This window comes from Agelaius tricolor, unplaced genomic scaffold (assembly GCF_023055355.1).
Source record: "Agelaius tricolor isolate 1412-34295 unplaced genomic scaffold, bAgeTri1.0.p SCAF_14, whole genome shotgun sequence".
NCBI classification, from domain to species: Eukaryota; Metazoa; Chordata; class Aves; order Passeriformes; family Icteridae; genus Agelaius; species Agelaius tricolor.
Genome location: NW_027269274.1, coordinates 14,149,649 through 14,163,645, shown reverse-complemented (window position 1 = coordinate 14,163,645; position 13,997 = coordinate 14,149,649). Strand labels below are relative to the sequence as shown.

At 49.0% G+C, this 13,997-nt stretch overlaps 1 protein-coding gene across 1 annotated transcript in view; it reads right to left on the bottom strand.

The window, feature by feature from the left end:
* The window catches only part of TEX264 (testis expressed 264, ER-phagy receptor), a 39,482-nt gene extending 38,146 nt beyond the window's left edge, over nt 1-1,336 (bottom strand). The window contains exons 1-2 of the mRNA XM_071439804.1: nt 1,202-1,336; nt 162-229 (exon numbers count right to left, since the gene is read on the bottom strand). The gene's annotated coding sequence lies outside the window, so the exon portion shown is untranslated. The remainder of the gene's footprint in view (nt 1-161; nt 230-1,201) is intronic.
* Nucleotides 1,337-13,997: the final 12,661 nt, after the last annotated feature.

The window sequence follows — 13,997 nt, the reverse complement described above, 5'->3', positions numbered from 1 at the left end:
TTCACTCAGCTTTACAAGAGAAAAGCCACATCCTGGTAGGAAGCGCAGGCGGCTCTGCTTTGGCCCAGCAAGCACATACACGGCAAAACCAAACCGTGCTGAGCCCAAACTGGGGCCGCGCTCCTGGGCCAGGCACCATCTCACACCATGACCCCACTCACCTGAAAAACCAGCTCAGCCCAGAAATGCTTCAAGACATCTGATCCACTGGGGTGCAGGATCTGTGGCGCTGCAGCAGGAAAAAATAAGGATCATTGCTTCCTCTCAACTCAAATAAGGATCAAACTTCCTCTCAAACGGGACCAAAGGCAACACAGCTGCGGCAGTGCAGCCGAAAGGCGCCCGGTCACCTCGGACCTGCTGCCCGCAGGAGGGGTGTTCCGAGGACAACCTGCTCCTGCAGGACCTCGCAGGCCAAGGTTTCTTCCCAAAACTCTGCGGCTGAATGCACGGGCACCGAGAAACATGGAAACGGGAAAGGAAGGGTGAAAGAGGACGATGTCCTGCCTCGGTTGGGTGTCCCAGCCCGGCCGCTCCAGGGACACCTGAGCCGCGGCCGGAGCCGCTCCCGGGTGCCCTGGCAGCAGAGAGCTCCCGGAGGGATTCACCCGCTCCCGCAGCGCCTCCGCTCCTCCCGGTAACCAACACAGACCCGGCACTTCAATCACGGCCCGGTGATTCCCCCGAGCTGCCAGCCCCACGCCCAGCTCCAGGGCCCTGATGGCAGCCGCCCCAGAGGAGAGCAGGGTATTTTTGGCTGTTCTTCCCGGTTCCCGTGGCTCGTTCCCCGCCGGCACTGGCAGGCACTGCCGGTTCCCCCCAGCCCTCCTCACGGGCAGGGGATGTCACCTCCCCTTTCCGCCCGGGATGCCGACCCTCCCGGTGCCCGTGCCCGGCCGAGGGTGGGGGTCTGCCCGAGCGGCCCCGCAGTCCGGCCTGCCTGCCGGGAGCCTCGGCCCTGGGCCCCGCCTGCCCGCAGGCAGCGCCCCTCGCATCGGCACCGGTGCAGCCCCCGCCACGGGCGTTCCCACCGCCGGAGCGCTACGGGACCCGGCCGGCGCCCTCCGGCTCCAAGCAGGCCGCAGCCTGAGGGGACCGAACCGGATCGGCGCGGCGCTGCCCGCCGGGCCCCGCGGATCCCCGCAGAGCCGCCCCCGCCGCGGTGCCGGGCGGGGTCCCCAGGCACCCCTCGCGCTCTCACCGGGGCTCCCGGCGCGGCCGGCCCGGAGCGATCCCGGCGCCGCCCCGCCCCGCCCCGCCGCCAGGGGGCGGCTGCGCGCCGGGCCTGGGGGCGGGGCCGGCGGGGTGGGTGGGGCGTAGGGCCGCGGTACCAGCTGGATGGGCGTGGCTTCCGGCGGGGGCGGGGCCTGGGTGGGGCAGCCCGAGGGTTTGCGCGCCCCGCGGGGAGTGCGCCCTCTGGCGGACGGGCGCCGGCACGGCCCGGCCTAAGGGGGGCTTCGATCCCCCCCGAGGCTCCTCACAGCTCCCGGCTGCTCCCCGAGCCTTCCAGCGCCTCCCCGGCTGCCCAGCCCTGCAGCCCGGGACCCCCTCCCTGCGCCGAGCAGGAGGGCTGTGGATGGAGGGCTCTCCTCTCCCCTCCCCTCCGAGCCCTGCGCCCTGCAGGGCACTGCTGATTGCCAGCCAGCGCCGTGTCCTACAGCCTGCCGGGGCTGAGGCAGGTCCCTGCCGGCTGAGCCGCGCCTCAGGCTCCCCCCGGTGAGGAGCCCCCGGTGAATGGGCCCTTCCTTCCTTCCCTCGGGCGCTGGGCGAGCAGGTGCCCTGAGCCTGCAGCCGAGTCACGGCCCTGAGCACACGGCCTGGCCTGGCCGGTCCGGGCAGAGCTGCTCTGCTGTACCCAAACCCTTCCCGAGAAACCCAGAGAGGGTTTGCAACAGCTGCTCGCAGGTTCCATCGCTGGGGCTGTTGCAACCTGGCAGAAACATCTTGGCTTCTTCCTGTGCTTGGGTTTTCCCACTGCCCAGCTGGAAGGAAAATCAGCCAGGTGTCTCAGACAGCACTGCCCAACAAGGGGAGCACCAGGAGGGCTAAGGAGCAACCTTCACACCTCTACACCTCTCTGTACTGTCTTCAGCCTCTTCAACCCTCCTAGCAGGGAAAGTTTGCTCTACCTTGGTCCATGAGCCACCTCCAGATGCAGCAACAGGAGCAGTGGAGTTCGCTGTGGCCTCTCCTGATGTGGTTTCACATCCATTTCCCTGCATCCCAACCCCCCTCACTGGAGTTGTTTTTTTTTTTGTTTTGGCCACTGCTTTTCACCAATGTGCTCATTTATGAACAGCAGTGTGAAATACTGCAGTACTTCAATACTTGCCTTTCTCCAGCAGCTTCCTTGTGAGGATCTCAAGGCTTTCCATAAACTGAAATTAGTTAAACTTCAGAGGCCCTCCTTCTATTTGACATTATAACTCTTTTGCAGCTGGAAGAAAATATTCCAGCTTGGTTACGTGTCTTGCCTGGAGCCATGCAGTGAATCACTGGCAAGAAAAGGAACAGAACTCAAAAGCCCTGCAGCTGCCAGCTCTGGCCATCAGACACCTCTCCTTCCTCCAGCCTCAAAGTTCTTTAAATCTGCACACATTTAGTACATAATGCATACATTTCTCCATTACAACAGCAAACACTAAAATTTGGGTCTCATTTAACAGCTCCATGCCTTCACTCTGAACCAGAACATTGTGGGGAGGTGAGGCAGGTAAAACGTGCTCTCCAGCAGGGCCCTGTGTGTCAGGGTATGGCAGGCACTTGGTCTCAGCAGATTTGTTTGAGCCCTAACATCTCTAACAGGGGATGCAGATCAGCCTGTTCTCATTTGAATGCTAAGTGGCAGTCAGAAGTGGAGGTGGGTTGTGAGCAGAAGCAGATGTGGGTGAGCTGCCCCACCTCTCAACCTCCAGCCAACATTTCTCCATCTTCTGTAGCCTCTCTATGGAGGGACTCCAGCTTCATCCCAGCATTAGCAGGCAGAAATGATGCTCAATAGGGCAGTGACCTCATCTGACTCCTGCAATACTCCACATTGTCTCAGCAGGGTACCTGTGCTGGGATATTTAGCTCAGCCTTGGCCCAGTCCTTGGCTTTCCAGTTCTGCTCACACCTGCTGGACCCTCCATCCTCTGCTCCAGGACAAGATACTTCATTGTCCTTCCTCTCTCAGTTGCCTTCACCTGCTGGACAAGGTGAGCTGAGCTTTGCAAAGGTCACTTGAGGTGTGCAGTAAGCAAATAGATGTGATAAGGATACTGATCACCTTGGGAACATGGCAAAACACAAAGGGCTCTGACTAACTCTGCATGGAAATACCCTCCCTAGAGGGGCAGGCAAGAGGCCAGAACAGATCACACAGCCCTGAGGAATTTCCATCAGCACAGACACAGATGGGCTCCACTCCCAAGTCCTTCCTGGAGGCCCATAACAGCAACTCTGCATTACTGTTGATGAACCAAGACTGGCACTTTGTTCCTTGAAACCAAAGGAGACCATCAGTTGTGGGGAAAACTGGAAGGAAGGCAGCACAGGCACATGGAAATGCTCACCTGGTAGGTCCTCTTCAGAGGAGAGACACTGTAGAGGGCAGGGGCTGTGCTGGCAGAGGGCAGGACTGGGCTGTGTGGACAGAGTGAGGGCACAAAGGGCTGGTTGGGTGCTGCTTGGTCCAGCGTGCCAGGAGCAGGGAGTGGCTCACTCAGTAAGGTTTTGGCCACTGGCCTCCCTAAACACAGGGTTAGTGGTGCTGGGAGCAGGAAGCTCCCTGGGAATCCTTCACAAAGGCTGCACAAGACAGGACAGGTTTACCCCTCTGCATAAAGGATTCCACTTCTAAGCACCCAGTACTCACACATAAACTTTTAATATTTGCTAGTGTGGAGCTTCTTGTACAATCAATACATTTTCTAAAAGATCATTCTTTTGTTGAAATGCAGCTGCTGTTGATGGGAAAACCTCAAGGTGAGACCAGGAAGGGCTCACATACAAGCTGGCATCCCATAAGGGCCAGGCCTGTGAAAGGCAAACAGTGTGAAGAGCTCAGCAGCACTTCAGCCCCTGACCTTTTGGTGCCTTGCTAACACAAAAGAAGAGATGCATTGAAGGATTAACTGTTGGTCCATTGACTTCCCCTCAGATTTACATTCATTTCCCACTGCAGGACAGGAATGTTTCTTTCTCATGACAGGAATAAAAATTTCAGTGTTACAGAGTAAGAAAAGTCACACATATCTTTTCAGACAAACTTAAAAGTGTTAAGAAATATGCAAATTATTCTTACGGTTAACTGTCTATCTAGGTCACAAATGCTAAACAGCAAACTATTTCCCCCCAGGATCTATTAGCAAAAATGATCTTGTAATTAAATGCAGTTTTTAAGGTATGAAGGAACTTTTCAGACAGACACATAACCTTTCCTACCTCCTGCCTTTGGAAACCAGAAGGGTCAAGTTTAGATTCTCACTTTGTGTTCAGATCCCAGTCCTGAACTACACAAACCTGGGTGTTGTAGGATCCAGTGGCTAAAACAAAACTAGCCACCAAACCAAACAGAATGGATGGCAGTGACAGGCAAAACACTCAGTAATGCCATGACACAGAGTGGCAGGACAAATAATTCTGTCATGGGGAATTTCCATGGATACTACAAGCAAACTTCCATAAAGTTAGGGAAGAAAAACATCTGTAGGTTGTAGCCTATGAGCTCCTCTTTTTGCTACCAAAGCCCTAAACAGCAGATTGGAATTCTGCACCTCTGATCATCATCTATTTAGCAAGATACTGAGGTGGTTTTTATTTAACAAATTGCAATGGAGCTTTCATCTCTTCCTTTCAGATGTCACATCATCTCTGGTAGCTACTGTGAGTGACAAGGAGTCATTCAGACTCCTGTCCCCAAGGCCAGCAACTACCTTTGTACATTGCTTTGATTTTCTGTGAATAAAAGATCACTTAGAAGCCTGAAGAGATGCATTATTCATCTTTGAACTCCCCTGAAAATCATTTTAAGCTGTTTATAGCTCCAGTCACTTGGAACTTGGGTGCACAACTTTGACTCATGACCAAACAGGTCTGGCCAAATTCCTCCTGAGGTGCCAGGCAGGGGCCAGTGCTCAGGAGGATCTGTTCTTACCCTGGGAGCAATGCTTCTGACAGACACCTGGGTTTGATCCAGAGCACAGCACCTCCCTTTGCCCATGCTGGGAATATTGCTACCTCCTACTGCACTGTGTCACACACACACAAAGCACGGGCTATCCACACCTTTTCCTGGTGAAAAATGTATTTTATAGGGACATTTGCATTGAAATATTCTCTTGTTTCTCCTCCTGTGGCATGCCTTCAACTTGCATTGCCTTAGCAGCAGCTGTGTACTTCCTTCTTTACCCTGGGGATTCTCTTCCATTGGCTTTGAGCTACAGAATACACATTACCAAACCAGGCCAGGCCAACCAGGCCCTTCCTTCCTCTTTTTTCTTAACCTCCTCTCTTGTACATGAAGTCTAGATTAAGTTTAGGGTGTTTTTCTTGCTGAAAACATGAGATAGTTTACCCAGAGTGTTTTTCCATTTTCCACCCAGACAGAACCAAGAAGGGAATCAGGAACACACCACACTTTGTCTCTCTGGGTTTGCAAACTGTGCTCATAAAAGTGCTGCACTTAATGTGGACTTGTCAACAAGCTCATTCCTACAGCAAGTGACAATTTAGACTGTCTTCCAGAATTTTTAATGAGGAATCCCCTAACAGGATTCAGGGATCTCAGCAGGATTTTAAGAGCCTTACTCAATGTCATTGTAACCAGAGTCTGGCACTCCACAAAGCAAAGCAGCCCAGCAGTAATGACACCAACAGAGCTTTCATGTCAATGGTTCTCCTTTAGTTTTACAAGAGTGACTGCAGAAGAAACAACAAGCAGGAACATTTGTTCCAACCTTAATTGCTAGCTTCAAAACCAGAAAATTAATTTCTTATAGCCATGTTGCACTCCTGTTTTTAATGCACATGTATAAATAGTGCTTTTTAAAACCTCTCTGGCAGCTCTCTAAAGAATTACATTGCAACAACAGCTCCAAATTTAAAGTCAAAAGACACTTTTGGTATAAGATTTTCATCTCCTTTCTGGCAAAAAAACTGTCTTGCAAAAAATACTTCTGAGACTCCTCCAACTACAGAACATCTGTGGAGAGCTGCAAATCTGAGGAGGGGGAAGGCTTCCAAAAGGACTTCCAGAAACCCTGATTATTTATACTCTCATATTTCCGTCTTTTCCTACTACCTCATGTTGTAGTGGACACACCATTCATAATAAAAGCTACTAAAAACAGAGGATTTCTGACATTATTCCACCTCAATGTGAGCTCCTTCCTCTCCTCCAGGTGTCACAGCCATAGGCTGAACTTTGCATATTTTGATTTTTTTTTTTGGTTGTTTTTGCAGGTAAATCAATTTCCCAAGATTTTAGAAGCTTATGAGGTGGTTCTGGTCCTGCTACCAGTGAAGGATCAGTCAGCCACGACTGAGCAACCCTTACAGAATCACTTTGAAAGTGCACAAGGGTCTCCAGCCTTGGGATATGGCCTTACTAAGTAAATAAAAAGGAGGTACTCAGCTGCAGCAGTTAACTCAGAGCCATCCACCACACATCACACACAGTTTGCTCCCCCTTTCCTGGTGCATTTCCCCTCCATTTTCCTCTGTTTACTCCAGTACCAGCAAAGGTCCTATTTTTGTAAAGCAATGCAACACTGTGCAGAGGCTGGGGAAGGCCAGTCACACAGATCCCACAGGAACTTCTCCCCAAGCTCAGAAGCCCAAAAGCAAGTCTTTTTTCCATTTAATTATGAAACCTCTGCTCCTTGCACACAAGAGGGGAAGTTTTATGTCTGTGCAGTGTTTGCTCCTGTAACTTTTTCCCCTTGTCCAAAAAAAAAAAAAAAAAAAAAAAAAAAAAAAAAAAAAAAAAAAAAAAAAGTCAACATGAAAAACATGAAAGGACTGCATTAAGTCTGTCACTGAGAAAAGCAATATTCTCCAGATAGATACAGCCCTTTCCTGGGTTACTGAGGCTAAAATATTGTTTTAAAAACCTCTCCATGAAATTGAGAGATTAAATCCTAAATTTATGCCTTGTTTTTTCCTTGGGAGGTTTTTGTGCAACTCTACATTAGTCTGAGCTGTGTTACCTAGAACAAAGGCTCCTATTGGTTCAAGTGATCAATTTTAAACTCTTCTCAAATTGAAGAGTCTGTCAAGACTCTTTGAACAATCCTCACATTTCAGTATGAACAATTTTAGAGGAAAATGTCCAGAAATTGTCATTCCGAGTTGCAAAAGCTTTGAATTCACAAATATTTCAGTGTGTCAGGGACAGTTCTCTGGCAAACTTGAGTGTTATTTTTCCTGGAATAAGTGATCAAGTGAGCTGATGTGAGTCAGTCTCTGCTGTACACAACACACAAGGTTTGCCATTAATCCAGACCAGATCAGAACATTAAGTTGATGCTGGTACATTAACTGGGGCAGAGGAAAGGCTGCTGGTTTCTAGCACCAGTTCCTGGGGGAAAGAAGAATTTGGGATTAGAGGACTCACTGGAGCTGGGAAGAGATTCCATTTCCTACAGCGTTTGGTATTACCTCCACATTTAGCCTTGGCTGAGTAACAATCCATCTTTCTGGGCACAAAGCAACACACCAAACCCAGAACCACAACAAAGAGAGTGTGTGCTCCTAAATCATCAGTTCAGGGTCTCACTGCAATTTAAAATGGAGACATCTGACAGGGATTATCTCTGTGGCTTGAGAAATAAAGGACAATACCCTGGATGGGAAGACATGCTTTCAATCTTTGTCACCTAACTGCTGCCAGAGGACAAGCACGGTGGAAACCAGTCCCAAACATGTAACACAGACACCACATTTCCTCACTCCCCTTTTTCCAACGGCCAGCAAATGAACGCCTGTGACCCGCAGAAACTGGGGCTGAGCCACATTTCTGAAGGCAGAAAGACTGCAGAAAGCTCCAGCATGAAGGAGAAAAAGATCTTTGTGGCAAACTGAATTTAGCAACGTCACTGGAGGCTTCTGACTTAACCCTGCTCTGCCTGGCTGCACGCTCCAACCACCACCACTCCACATACCTGCCAAACCAGCCCCATTCAGCCCACTTGGAGCCCTGCCACCAGCAGCTGGACAGAAGATGACTGATGCAGTTGTAAAGCAACATCTAATGAAGAAATTCTTTTTATTTCAGGGCTGTAATTAAGCCATACCTCACAACAGTGCCACTGGCTGAGGCAGGAAGGCTGCTGGGGGTTGTACCAGGAGAAGCAGGGGATGGAATCAGGTTGTTATTCCACTTCAGACCAGTCCACGTTGGCTTGAGCCAACCTCAGACCAGTTTAATGTAGCTGTTTCCTTGCCTGTTTCTGCTGCCTGGCCAGGTCTCCCAGATAAAAGGGCTGCTTGCATTGCTGTGGCATAGAGGAGGGTGCTCTGGCTCTGGACAGGAAGGTGTTGTCCAGGTTTCTGGGGACTCTTGGTACCACAGAAGGGGACACTGCTACAGCAACAAAAACTGCAAGGTCCCACTGCCAAATGCTCCACCTCCAGACAGCTTCTGAGGCCCACTACTCCCACTGTCCCTGCAGACTCATGGCTGTGGTTTTCATTGTACAGGGACACAAACATTCCACACATGCACTTAAAGCAGAAGCTTTAAGCACTGACAAATTAGTTCCATCTCCTGCTCATCAAGCTGAACATGTCCCTTCAGTGGGCTGCCCCGACAGCTTAGCCAGCTCCCAGGTGGGCACCTCTGCCTGCTGAAAAGCTCAATGCTGAGCTGACAGCTCCCTCCTCTGTCAGAAAGTAATAAAAGCGGCCTAAAGTCTGTCCGAGTGTCCCTCGGAGCAGGGGACCTGAATAACCGATGATATTATACATTTTCTCCCATTTTTTGAATGCAGGCAGGGAAGTCTCCAGAACAGCTTCCCGGTGGTACAGGACTCCCCAGCCAAACACAACCAGCTATTAAAACTTCAGCTCTCATCCTGCCCTGCTGCAGCTGATCAGGGGGAACCTTCCTTCCACAGCAGCAGGGCATGGCCAGGCCCTCCAGCTGTGCTTTGGCTTCTCCGGGAGGCAGCAGAGCACACACAGGCAGTGTCCTGCTCAGACAGGACTGCAGGCTCCAGTAGGTCACTGGCAGGTCTGTCTGTCCTTCCCACCCAGTTTCACACTGAGGGGGTACCACGGGCCTTTGCTTCTGACTGTGAGGGAAATATTTGATTCAATGAGCATTCAATGGCAGGATGAAATCACACATGAAAACTTAACTGTTATTCCTGATGTGTTCCCTCTGCTAACAAGCCAGCCTAGGATTAAGTGAAATGTTGTGCTGAATGTTTGTGCCCCACACTTAGGGCCAAGGCGTTTTTTGCTGGTTCTTGATACAAAACTGGAAAAGGGGAGCATGGGCACTTCATAGAAAAAACAGCTTTGGCATAATAAAATGTTGTAGAAATTTAATTATTTCAGGATCAAGTTGCATCATTATGGTCTCTTCTGTTTACCCTTTAAAACTAAAAGGGAAAGAGGTTTTACTTCACTTTTATTTCTAGCACAATTTACTAGAGCTCTTCCAAGTTTTTCTAAATTTAGAAAAGAGGAAGAAAGCAAATTATCTCAAAGTGCACAGAAAGATTTTAATATTAAATGCCTTACTGTACAATTGAAATATTCTATTCCCTTTTATTCTATATTCTTTTGTTTTACAAAGCATTAATATTTGTCTAACAGAGTTATTGCTGGATTCTACTAAACATCTCTGAATGTTCTCTGTTCTGCTCCATTTACAGACTCAAAGTTCTGGAATTATTTTGGGTTTGATCATAAACTGAAGTTCACTGGTCTTGTTTGCTGCTTGTTAGTCAAACTACATTTCTCTGATCCGGTTTTTAATTCAATTAAGTTTCTCTGAACATACCACAAAGTAAAGTTATTGCCATTTCATTTTCTTGCCACAGCAGCTACTGCTCACTGAAAGTCAGCAAAATGCCATGTACAAGCTTAAAGCAAAGCTGCTGTGTTGGTGTGAAATAAACTACATAATTCAGCTTTCAACTGAGACACAAGCTGAAAGAATTGTGTAGAAAAATAAATGACTTGCAACAAGATGATAGTGGAATACAGGAAAGGTTTTCAGAGCTGCAGGAGGAGCTTGTGCCCTATTTGTGGAACGCAGGAAGGTGGGTCACACTAGGATTAAGGGATGAGCTTGTGCAAGTCACTGCAGTCTGGAGCTGATGTGCCCAAGGGCCAGCCAGGGTCCCTGAGAGGTGCAGCCTCCTGGATACATATTCCCAGGTAAGGACAAAATAACTTTCAGTTCAGGCTGTAAATCACCTTCACAGGAGGAGACCAGCAGGAATCCACTCTTGGACAGGGAGCACAGAGTGCTCTGGTGGCTTGGCTGCAGGATTTTGAGGAGTGCTTGCTGCACCCATGGAGGCAGAGGATGGGCTTGGAGACACACAGTTCTTGGAAGGCTGGTGTTCCTCTGAGCCTCAGGCCTTCCAATCAGGATTCTCTCCACAGGAACACAGAGCTGCTTTCTCCTGCTGCAGTAGTCCTGCAACAGGAGGTGCCAATGCCAGACACTTGAGCAGCACTGATCTGGGGCTTGTGGGCATCCTTTCCCCAACCACTGCTAGAGGACAGCAAAGTTTTGGAGCTTCTGCTCCCCCTCTGCATATCAAAGGCTTTGGATTTCCCTGTCTGTGTGAACAGTAAGGGATCTCTCTTCTTTGAGAATCCTATCCAGAGCACAGGAATGCTGCCTTCATCAGGGCTGTCATGACAGCAACACATCAAAGCACCCATGGGCCCAGCAAACTACCACCCATGGACAGACACCAGTGAGTTAATTGCTACAGCAAGAGGGAAGGAGGAGGCTAAAGGACAGGCTTTTAAGGTGGCCACTTCCTTTAGGACTTCAGATAGGTGACTTGCCCTTCAGGATTCTTTATCTGTGAGGCAGATCAAAAACTAAATCCATCATGGCCTGCACTTGGCCTAAATGTGGTGTAGACTATGCAGAGAGGAAGACTGATGGCCTACATGGAAGAAATAGAACTCCTTTTGGCTTGGACTCTGCTGGTTTTTTTTTTTTTTTTATTGGCACCATTGGGAAAGTTCCCATTTGCCTAATTAGGCCACATATGAGGAAACAGGAAAGACACTTGGCATATTTGGCTTGACCTGCTAATTTTCATTGTTTGTTAATCTGAGCTGCCTGGGTTCAGATAAAAGTTCTTGACATTAGGAGCTGGATATCCAAATCAGATGGGAAGGATAAGTGTTGGGGATTTTTGGGTTGGCTTTGTTTTTTTTCTACAGCAGACACAAACCCACATTTTTATTGTGGTAGACAAATGCCTTACACCGCTCAGCTTATAGCCCCAGAACAAAGACAACATTGACATCCCATCATGTTTGGTTGGCAAGCACTTCTGGATACTACTCCCAGTTTCTGACAAGACTTTTAAAAGCAAATTATTATGCAATTAAGTAATGGGCAAGTTATGGAAGCACTCTTAGTAAATCATGTAAATGCTCTGATGTTTGAAGGAAGCTCTCAGTTTCCTGGCACAGAAACTACATTTACTCCTCAGTCAAGTACATAGCTTGACCAAAAATATAAGCCATGGTATATTCCCTAAGGGAAAAAACTTACCAGCTACTGCATCCTATTATTTCTTCTCAGTTTTTTTTTTTTCTGATAGCTGTAAACACACTTGAAAGACTGTCTGACTTAAGTAGAACTGATTGCAGAAGGTATCTCTGCAATAAAAATATCTGCAAGAGATATTCAGAGGTGTCTTAGCTGTTCATGGCATTCAGTTAATAAACCATTTTTTTCCCTGTATGGGCCCTTACCTTGGCAAAAAAAAAAAATAAATTGAGGGGAGGAGGAGAGAGGGAGGGAGGGGCTTATGTTTATGACCAAACTAATAGTTTTAGAATACATTGCTTTAATTCATAAACAAAGTCTCCACATGTCATGTGAGAAGAGCTGCACTTCTGCAGCACCTTCTCACCCTTGACACAAAAAACTTACTGTGGTCCTGGCCACCATGAAAGTCAGGATGAAGACTATTTTCAACAATAACACACACAAGACAAGAGAAGGTGGCAAGTTCACACTACAGACACCTTCAGAAGGTGTGGTTTACAGAGAGCTAGACTGAGGATCCTCATTGCTGGCAGTAGAGCTTGTTGGCTACCTTGATTGAAATCAGTTTTGAATCCATTAAGAGCTACCTATTCACCAAATTGGGAAAAGTCAGCTCCTGAAGTACTTTCATTAACATCATGCCCAAACAGTACCCACCTGAGAGAGCAGGACCTGGGCCACAGACCCATCCAAATTCAGTGAGTGCTGTCCCTTGGGCAAGGAGCTACTGCCAGGAAAAGGAAGCACACACACTGTGATCAAAACACCTGACAGTGTTTTGTAAACAAAGCAAAATTTCCCAATGGATCATGAAAAATAACCAGTAGGCCACAAGGATCTCTATCAAACAGTAATAAAAACAATTATGAAAAGAACCTATGGCCTAGAAATAACTGATTTCTGGTTCAAACCCCACCAGCCCAGTGTCCAAATCACAGGTAATTTCCCTATGGACTTCAGGAAAATGAACTTCTGTCTCAGCATCAGAGGTGGAGGTGTACTGCTCAGCCACAGAATAAACCATCATGGGCCTCTGACTGTGCACACTGTCAGTCATCCATCAAGAACCAGTACCAAGCTGTAAAAACCATTTACCACACTGAATCAAATGTCTGCTTGGTAAGAAAAAGTCACCTTCCTTGCAATGCTTTACAAAACAAGCCAGTCCCAGGGAGCTGCTTACTGAGAGGAGCCAAGCAGCACCTTTCCTCTACAGGCACCAGAGTAACCCATAAAAAGGTCAGGCTAAAGTTAGCTGGCAATGCAAATGTTGTCAAATGAGGGAATGGAGACAAACACTGCAGATCACACATCAGGAGCAGCACAGCATCAGATTCTTACAGCGCCCAGGTTAAACAGGCCATCCCCAAGTGCCAGCTGAAGGCTGCTGTGCCTGTTCACAAGGGAGCCCTGAGAGACAGAGGCTGTTTTTCATCAACCCTCTCCATGCACACATTCCCTCTGCAGTGATGCCCCCACCCCAGGTTCCCTGAGGCCAGTTCCACATGTTGAACCTTCTCAGGTGGGCAAGGAAGGAAACTATGAAGTAATACCCTTCCTGCAGTGCATCAGCCACAGGGCTCTGCACCCTGGGATGAGGGCAATCCTTGGCACTAAGCTCACCACAGACACGCTCAGGAGATGCTGTCAGTGAGCCCAACCCTTCCAGGCCCTGCCTGTGAGCCCCTCAGCTTTCTCCAGCCCCAAGAGCACAGCTCAGTGCCTGCTAGGAGCAGAGCTCATCTGCTCCACAGGAATAAACAGGCCCATAGACAAACAGGGCACTTTGATACCACTGCCCCCACCCACTTTTAACTGAATCAATTATGTTGTAAAAGATCTGAGGTCATCCAATACAACTTATGAGCAAACTCCTGGATGTCAGCCAGACCATGGCACAAGTGCCACAGCCAGCCTTTCCTTGAACACCCCCAGGGACAGTGACCCCACATCTCCCTGAGCAGCCTGTTCCAAGGTCTGATCACCTTTGCTGTGAAGAAATTCTTCCTGATGTCCAGCACAGAGCAGTTTAAGCCTACATCCTCTCACCCTATCACAGGTTCCCAGGCAGGGGAGGCCAATTCCCACCTGGTACAGCTTTCTGCCAGGAGTTGTACAGAGTGGCAGAGTCATCCCTGAGCCTCCTTTTCTCCAGGCTAAACACCCCCAGCTGCTCCTCACAGGACTTGTGCTCCAGACCCCTCACCAGTTTCTCTAACATCGCTCCAGCCCCTCAATGTCCTTCTGAGCTAAGGGC